Source organism: Oryzias melastigma, linkage group LG7 (genome assembly GCF_002922805.2).
Source record: "Oryzias melastigma strain HK-1 linkage group LG7, ASM292280v2, whole genome shotgun sequence".
Lineage (NCBI taxonomy): Eukaryota > Metazoa > Chordata > Actinopteri > Beloniformes > Adrianichthyidae > Oryzias > Oryzias melastigma.
Window position 1 is genome coordinate 22,868,723 of NC_050518.1, and position 8,933 is coordinate 22,877,655.

Consider the following 8,933-nt stretch of genomic DNA (forward strand, 5'->3'; position numbering starts at 1 on the left):
TAACTCTAGTGTCTGTCAACAAAGTTGACTCCGCCCACCTCAATAACATTCCTAGAATAGTGGATTGAGTGGAATAAAGTAATGGAGAGTTCTGATGAGTCCACCAATCGGTTAACCCATCTGACAGTAAAGCAATAATGATTTTTGAACAAGTTATTTTTATGTTTATTTTAGTTTTAAAGTTGGACTTTTTAAACACTGGAGTCACTTTAAAATGAATGCCCTCTAAAACCAAATCCTCTATGACCATCAAACCTGACAAAAGGACCAAAGTAATGTCACAAATAAGCAAAAAAATTGACATAAAAAAGACTTAAAAACAAGTTTTAAGAATCAGGACATCACTTATCTTTTCAATGGAGATGAAGGTATTTCTTCTTTATATCAGTTAATCTAAAAAAATGTTAAAGATAGAAAAACCTCTTTGCAGTAATGTCCTTGACATGCAAAAAACTGGACTTCAGAATGTATCTTGTAAAAGGAAGAAGAACTAAAAACTTTGAGACCGGATCTCACACTGTTAGCTGTGAACGCTGAAAGATGTGAACTAAGTTTAGATCACATGATCATCTGGTGCTGCTACACCTTCAGCCACTAAAAACCACATCTTTACTTTTCAAGAGACTTGAAAGTACAAATGTAGGTCTACTTGGACTTTCAGAATAGAACGGTTTTTGTTTCAAAGCTGTGAACAAACATGAAAAAAAGAAACAGCTTCTAAAGTGACTTGAAGGAGGAGCTGTTAACCACAGAAAGAGGAACCATTTCTGTCCTGAGTTCTTGTTGTCTTCAGTCTCTGACAGAAAACACTGAGAGAAGAAGAGACAGAGAAGAGCAGAGGAGAGAACAATGTTTGACTTCACATCACTTCTCTTCCCTCTGATTCTGACATGGATGCTCACATTTACAGGTAAGAAACATGACAGAGATTCAAACATGACCTTTCTGAAAGCATGGAACATGACTTGTTGTGTTCTTCATGCTAATGAGAGCAGGCTGCTAACCACATTGACTTCAGTGTATTCTTTAAACATGCATGTTAAATATCTAGTCTAAGATGTTCATCAGAACTGAACATGTTTGTGTTTCTCTCTTTCTCTAAACTGTAGATGTTCAAACATTCAGCAACAAGACTGTCAGAGTTGGAGATGAAGTCACTTTGAAATGTGAAAATGCAAATTATTTCAGTGATGGATGTTACTGGATCACCTGGATCTACAGTCATTCAACCAAACCAGCAATTACCCTGTTTGAAAAAGGGAAGAATCACAAAGATGTTGGATCTAAATCAGACAGACTGAGAGTTACAGAGAAATGTTCTCTGGTTATAAAGAAGATCACAGATGAAGATGCTGGAAGTTATTACTGCAGACAGTTCAGCAAATCAGGACAGGAGGAGACAGATTTTCAGCTTAAATTGACTGTTGAAAAAGGTAAGTTTTGTTTTAATATTTGAAGCTTTGAGTCTGTGAAAATGAGACTGAAACATACATCAACTGATGTGCCGACCAAATGAAATCTTTTATTTACTGACCTTTTTTTAAAACATCTAAATAGAAAGTTATTCAAACTTAGTTTGACAAACTTGAACAGACACTGTGAGAGAAACAGTTTTTGAAGATCGTCATAGAAAGTCACAGGATTTTCAAAATAGATTTTATCACTTACAACAGATGACACTTAAATTAAACTTCTGCTTTCTCATCTTTCAGATGTCGGATCAACAAGAAAAACACCTAAACCAACATTCAAACCATCGTCTGCATCAACTTCTTCAACTAAATCCACAACAACCACAGGATCAGTTCTGTCAACATTCAAACCATCAACTGCAGCAGATCATGTCTCTAAAACAGGTTTGGATGGAGTGAGACCAACAGAACAGAAAGCAGAGAGGTTTATTATTATTTGGTTAAAAAGAAAAATAAATCCTAAATTAATTTTAGTTTTTAACTTTTATCATAGCAGCAACAAAGATTCAGATGACAGATAAACCTTCAAGTCAGGATGATCACTCTGTTAGCTTATTTATAGCATTTAAAACATTTAAGTCTTAGATTTTCTTAACCGGTTTGGTTTAATTGATTCTAAAATGTTCAGATCTGGAGTTTGTGAAGCTGCTGCCTTGAATCCGTTTAAAACGTATCTGTTAAATTAACGTTTTCTCACAGTTTGAGTTGTCATAAATATACTGAATTTATTTAGCATGTCATTCTTTTGCTTTGTGTTTTCTCCACAGTTTCATGTTTTCTTGTTAATTTTGTGTTTTTATATCTGAAATATTTTTGTCAGCAACATTATTTTATGTTTCATAAAAAGTTTCAGTTGCAGCTTCTGCACTTTTCTAACTTCTTGAATGTTTTCTCTGTTGATGCTCAGACGTGACAGCAGTGATCATCACTGCAGCTGTAATTGTTGCAGCATGCATTCTAGTTGTTGTGATGTTGATGGGATGGAGGAGGATTAAAGGTGAGAACATTCAACTGATGGAAACAGAAGATTATTACAGATGCATTTCTAAATCTTAATTTAAATCTGACTTTTGTTTCTGCAGAAAGAAAAACACAGATTGAGACAAACATGGTGAGTTTTTTTTTTATCTAAATAAAAAAATTCTGGACTTATTTGTCTTAAACTGTGTTTGAAGGAGACCAATTAGAAGTTTCATATTCCTGAATTGACTTTGCGTTTAATTGTCACATTTCTATTTGACTCTAGAAGAAATGTGTCAATCAAACACATAAAATATGTTCTAAAACTCTGCAATTAACCAACCAGGTCACAAGGGGGCAGTAGAGCTTTACACCTTAGCAGTGGTTGGTATCTTGGCCATTACCCAAAGAAAAAACTCTATGTAAATGTGTTTTTAAAAATAAATTAATAATTAATAAAATATGTTTTTTATTTATTTATTTTTCCAATCACCAGTTGGACACGTTCATTCTTAACTAAGTAGATATTATTTGACTAAAAAGGAGATATCCAGTTTCCAATGTTGCTATTCAGTTCTGTTTTTTTTTTAAATATTGGTCCGGTTCTCCTAATTGTTTAATAAACATAACTTGTTCTGTTCTGATCCATGAGGTTTTATTCTGTTTTTGTCAAAGTTGCTTGAATTTTGCTTTTCTTATGTGGCGCTCCTCTTGCAATTTCTGTTTTTTCTTTCTCAAATATTCATTTATATTGATTTATCTGGTCTTCCGATTTCATATCTATCTCAAAATTGTATCTTTACTTATGCAGTTATCAGCTGTTCAACAATAGGTGGTTAAGTTTGGTCTTTTAGCGCATCTAGATTATTTTTTTATTAATTTATTCCAGTATCTTTGATGTCTTTATTCCAAGATTATCCTTTGCTCTAGTGACTCAATCTTTTTGTCTCTGAGAGAAACTACTCTTCTTAACTCATTTATTTAATCCTTAAAACTCACAAGGTTCATTTGTTGTTTTGTAACGTTGATATTCTCAACTGACAGAAAAGTCAGATGTTTTTATGGACCTTAAAGTTCCTTTGTGGTTATTGTCTTTGGGAGAAATGGAGTTCAGAATAGATTAAAGTTCCAGAAACATTTTATTCGGTGCTCAGATTTCTTCACAATGTGATTGTTAGTCTTTAAATTGGTCTGAGATATTAAGAAGGTCCCAATATCCACATTTGTTCTGATATTAACCCATCAGGACACTCGGATATCATTGAGTCACCATAAATAATACAACATCCCAGACGTATAACATTATAATCACAGTTAGATCGATAATTCTAGACCTCTACGGATGGACAGCACCTCCAAAGATCTCTGATTCTAAGAAAGACTAAAACAACAACTTGTCATATTAATCGAAGTCCTAATAAAGTTTGTTTTTTGCCTGTAAAAGACGAGCAAAGAATATTATTCCAGGCAGAAGGATGCAGTTTAACTTCCATAAACAGAAACAGGTTTTGTTTGTTTTCTTGCTACTTTACTTTGTAAAGTAGGTGGACACACAAACCTCCTCTGATGATCCTCAATCTTCCTGCTCCAATGTCCACCATCCCAGAATGAAATTTGGTAGGAAGATGAAGAACAACCTTGTTAGAGTTCTTCATCACAGTGAGAAACACAGGAAAGTGTCGTCTTCATATTGGACATGATCAACAATCATCACATCATGAGTAGAAAAAAGATGGTCCAGCTGTGAGAATGTCAGAGCAGAAAGTTCCTGTTCCTCCTCTGACTGTCTTCACCTGCAGACTCCTCCAGAAGATGCTGATTCCTACGCCTCCATCAGCTTCTCCAGGAACACCAACAACAGACGGCAGGTAAGCTGTGAGACTGTAATGATGATTTAGTGAGGATGTTATCACTGAAACATCAGTCTGTCTAAAGTGTTGTTGCTGCTCATCAACTAAAGACATGACATTACTGTGGATGTTTGTGGATAAAGTCTACAGTGGATTCTGTTGTTTGTCTCTCAGGTTCTGGACAAAGACGATGGAGGAGATGCAGTGATCTACAGCACTGTTAAAGTGTCTTCTTCTGATCATGATCCCATCAGCCTCCATTAAACCAACAGATGAGAGTCACAGCAAATGTTCACCTGAGGATTTATGTTAGAATCCTGCATTCAGATCTTGAAAATCATGTTTTAAAAGAAGCTTCAGGACTTTCACTTCACATCTTTTAACTTTAAGAGTGATAAATATAAATGAAATAAACTTTAGTAAAGTGTCTGTCCCACTTTAGCCTCTATTATCAAAATCATGTTCAGAATCCCTTCAGTGAAGACCGAGACAATCTCTTAGTTTATATGTTTATAATTTACTATCTTTCTGTAAACATATAGTAGAAAACTTTTATTGATATAAAAATTACTGAATCACATTTTGTTGGATTTTTTTCAGATTTTTTATTTCTTATTATTATGTTTTTACTCGGGCTGTGATGAGTATCTGAGTACTCGGATACTCGTAATCTGCTCCAAATCTAAAAGAGCAGCACTACTGTCACTGGAAGTAAACAAATCTTCATGTCAATGAAGCTTCAGGTTTTCAAAGTAAAACTAGTGAGTGATTTTATCCATTTAAAAAATGAGGCTTAAGTTCCGGTTACTGACATAAGTTCTGAAAAACTGAATTAACCTTAACATCCTTTTGATTATGTTAACTCTTCAACAGTTGATGCCTCGCACAGCTCTGCATAGCAGTGATGTGTGGATGGAATCAGCGTCAATAAACTGGTTTTGTAACAAAAAAAGTGACTTTTTCTACCGGATTTGCACCAATATGTAATTCTTTGTTAAAAGTTAAAATATTGCAGAACTTTGAGGATAGAAAACTGTAGAAAATATTTTTAGGTTTTGTTGTTGAATGATTCAAAACAAGAGTGATGTTTATGTTGTTTATGTTACTGTTGAACTTAACCAGAAGATTGACATAATATATATATATATAGAATATATATACACATTTATAGTCAGAAACACCACTTCTATATATCTAAGTCTTTGTGTTTTAATAAGTTTTGATGATAATAATTGTATGCTTTAAATAAAGATATAAACGATGATTTAATACAAATAATTCTTATTTTCATCCATCCAGAAAAATGTTTCACACATAGCAGAAAACATGATTTAAAAAGTAAGAATTGTGGTTTGATTCGTAAATCGTTGAGCTTGATTCATGAATTAAATCAGATCACCACCTAAGTAACAGTCAGCCGTAGTTTTTACAAATAATGAAAAACGTTCATTAAGAAATTAATTTTCAAATGTCTATTAAGATCTTTCCTTTGCACGAAAATCATTTAGATTTTTTTCTTCAAAAATCACACAACTCCTAAAATGAATAAACAGGTTTACAAAATGGAAGCACATTTTTTTGTCTCTCTTCTTAAAAAAAAGCAAAAAAAAAAGCTAAATGGAAAAATGACCACACAAGACTTTTCTTTTACCCACTCCTTTTCAAGCACATTGTTTGCTTTACATGTATATTTGTATTTTTTAATTCTTGTGATTATTTTCATTTTGTGTATGAAGCAAAAAACAATAAATGTTTTACTATTTCCTGGTTATGTTTTTGTAAAAACTGTTTGAAGAGACAGTTTGCTTGAGCCTTGCAGAACCCCAAAATGTTCTTAAAATTGTGATTCACATGAATGAGCCCTTTTAAATATATTAAATTATATTTATTCTGGAATTTAATTATGAACAATTTCTTGTGAATCATATTTTCTGAGATTGAAGTATTTTTCTCTCTTAGTTTTTTCCCATGATGCATGTTTGTGAACTACACCACGATGTAACTCACCTATTTTATTACTATTATCCTTTATTTATCATGTTTTACTAAAACAATACACTTAACCCTTCCGCTCTCTTTGGGGTCCAGTCGACTCTAACCACATATTGATATGTGATTTCTTCCATGACAAAGGTGGACAGGATTTTATGTCTGTCATGGACATTAGTGAAACTCAAAAGTCAAAGATAAAAAAAAGTTCAGCGCACTGTCTTGGGGGGTCCAGATGACCCCACTTTTAATGTAAACCAACTAAGGAGAGCGGAAGGGTTACATAAGATGGAGCTGAACAGTTCAACAGCATCAGGTTAGTTTACTCCACACAGTAAATACAAAAGTACTTTGGTTTGTTTAACTTTGTGTAACATGGAGACTCCCTGTAATCAGACTTTAACTATAAGTAACTCTGAACTCGACATTCTACCTCAGAACAATAATACTTCAACCAAGTGTGTCAACAATCAGAAATACTCAGTTTTTAACAAGATTACTCATTAAAACTCCGACCTTGTATTACACATGTGAAGCATGTAGAGCAGAATGAAGCTTGTTTATAATATTTATTTTTCACACTTCTTTTTCATAAATAATCTTTCTTCGTCTTTTCTCTGTAAAATAAAGCATCATTGAGGTGTATTAACAATAAAAATAATAACAACTGATATATCGGAGGATACAAACATTTCATCAGTACAAAACAAACAGACAAAAAACTTTAGATCTTAATGTTTAGAATCTTTGAGGCTTTGAGGCTTTCAGCACCATGGACAGCAGCCTTAGATCAGTGGACTCATGTCCATCCATCCAGTCATCTTTTAAACCATTTGATCCCTTATGGGGTCATGGAGCTGCTGGAGACCAACCAGGTTACTGTAGGACAAGGTCATGGTACACCCTGGACAGGTCTCCAGTCTGTCACACGGCCACAATCACACACCAAGGGACAATTTAGAGACAACAATTAGCCTAAAGAAGCATGTTTTTGGACTGTGGGAGGAAGGAGAACATACAAACTCCACACAGATAAACCCCAGATGGTACTTGACCTGGAGCCCTCTCGCTGTGAGACAAGAACACTAACCACAGTACAGTTCTGGTCTGATGTCAACAATTGAACAGTTGACTCAACCACCCTGAAGGTGAACGGGTCACAAATTCATCCCTGAAAATGACAAACGTCCTCTAATCTGGAGCAGATTTATTTCCTCTGCGATATTCCAGATTTATTCATATTCTGAGTCCTTACTCTCATCAGTTATCTCCATGTCTCTTCCTTCTCCTTCATCTGACACAGAACTGAAACACACAGAAGAGACACTTTGATGGACGAATGGCAGCTACTCAATCATTTACAATAGCTTCATATTTGACCACAGTTAAAATCGAAAAATAAAACGTGTAAACATTTTTAAACTTGTTTTTATTAATCAAGAAATGTGAAACAAATAATCCTCCACTAGAGGGCGATAACAGGTAAAGTCTACCTGGATGACAGCAGCTGTTTAAACATCAAACATGTGTAATCTGTGATGACTTGATATGAATAAAACTTTAAACTTTTACAAGTTCTACCTCTGATTCTTGCAGATCAGTAGAAGTCAAAGACTTTGGAACAAACACATCTGTTTGAATCTAAGATTTACATAAAACTGCATTCCTGCTGCCCCATGGAGAGAAGAAGAAAAGAAATGAAGGAACACATGAAAAAACGCATAGAATTTTCTATCTGAGTCAGTTATTTAAAAAAATATTTAGAAACAAATACAAATAATACTAAATAGATTTAAAGCTAGACAAAAATCGATTTTTTTCCAAGTCATTGATATTAAATAAATTACATTTCTGGAACTTTCATCAGTTGTTAAATTCATGTTTTTGGTTTACAAAATAACAAATTAATACATTTTTGAAAAAAAAAAGTTTTTTTTTTGTTTCTTTAATGATTTATGAGACTGAATTAGTCCACAATTCATAGGATTCAGCTTCAGTTTTCCAGCAGATTCTCCTCCTGACTCAACCATCTGACTGAACTAAACCTGACAGCTGTACTGTAGAGTGCTGCCCCCTTGTGGTTGTACTAACTTACAGCACCTTCTGATCCTGGGTTGTCTCCTATCTAGAACTTCCTGGCCTAAACTAAAATTACGTCAAAGTTTAGACGAGACTAAGTATGTCCAGAAAAATAAAACAACTTTACTAAAATAGAAAACAAGCATATTTTGTAAAAATAGAATAAAATGCTCAGGAAATGTTCAGTCATATTTTCTTAAAATAATAAACCTCATGATGAATTTTTCACAAAGATCTTCTTCAGCCTCTTTCTCCTTCACTCTCCTCCATGATCCGTTCTTTCCTTGACATAAAAATTAAACAAAGAAAACAAAACGAGTCGCTAAACTCATACTTTTTTAAAACAGTTGGTTTAAGACTGTAGATATGCAAGATTTATGCTCAAAGGCTGTGAAAAAACGTGAGAAAGAAAAGTTGAACCTAAAATGACTTGAAGGATGAGCTGCTAACCACAGAAAGAGGAACCATTTCTGTCCTGAGTTCTTCTTGTTCTCTTTAGTCTCAGAAAACACTGAGAGAAGAAGAGACAGAGAAGAGCAGAGGAGAGAACAATGTTTGACTTCACATCACTTCTCTTCCCTCT

General features: G+C 34.0%; 1 long non-coding RNA gene across 2 annotated transcripts in view; it reads left to right on the forward strand.

Moving 5' to 3' along the window:
* Positions 1–2,212: 2,212 nt before the first annotated feature.
* LOC112159422 overlaps positions 2,213–8,933 on the forward strand; it is a 7,495-nt gene continuing 774 nt past the window's right edge. Inside the window, exons 1-4 of one of the 2 annotated variants that reach the window (XR_002921487.2) lie at positions 2,213–2,469; positions 2,555–2,583; positions 4,232–4,300; positions 4,457–4,743. This is a non-coding gene — a long non-coding RNA (uncharacterized LOC112159422). Of the gene's footprint in view, positions 2,470–2,554; positions 2,584–4,231; positions 4,301–4,456; positions 4,744–8,933 lie in introns of those variants that run through there. The other variant, XR_002921488.2, reaches the window with a different exon arrangement.